Below are 420 nucleotides of genomic sequence, written 5' to 3'. Positions count from 1 at the left end.
TCAAAGTCTAACAAGAAACGCTGAGTGTGTATGTGTGTGACTGGCATGTCAGGAAGTAGGTTGTTGAGCGACAGAGAGAGAGAAATGAAAGCTAAAAGGAAGAGAGGGCGCGTTGAAAGTGTTACAGATACAGATGTTTTCAATCACAAAGAGACACACAAACAGACACACAAAAAAATCCCCATTTAAAAACACACACAGACACATGCTTAATAAAAATAATTAATTTATTAGTGAGAATTAATAATACTGTTTCATTGCATACAGGAGATCTGGCTCTGGAGCTACGTTGCTAACTTTAGCTTAGCACTAACACTGTTTACTAAGTGGAAACTCACTCAAGATTAAACTACAACAGGTTGAACCTCATTAATTAGTCCTTATTTATATTTAGAAAGTAGTGTAGTTGTTGCTCAATAA

The 420-nt window shown here is 35.7% G+C and overlaps 1 long non-coding RNA gene across 1 annotated transcript in view; it reads left to right on the top strand.

Moving 5' to 3' along the window:
• LOC146968613 (uncharacterized) overlaps nt 1–420 on the top strand; it is a 236,224-nt gene that overhangs the window by 234,275 nt on the left and 1,529 nt on the right. The window lies entirely within an intron of this gene.

Source organism: Trachurus japonicus, chromosome 18, assembly GCF_045865225.1.
Source record: "Trachurus japonicus isolate A0001 chromosome 18, Traja_1.0".
Lineage (NCBI taxonomy): Eukaryota > Metazoa > Chordata > Actinopteri > Carangiformes > Carangidae > Trachurus > Trachurus japonicus.
This window is presented reverse-complemented; position numbering and strand designations above follow the sequence as displayed.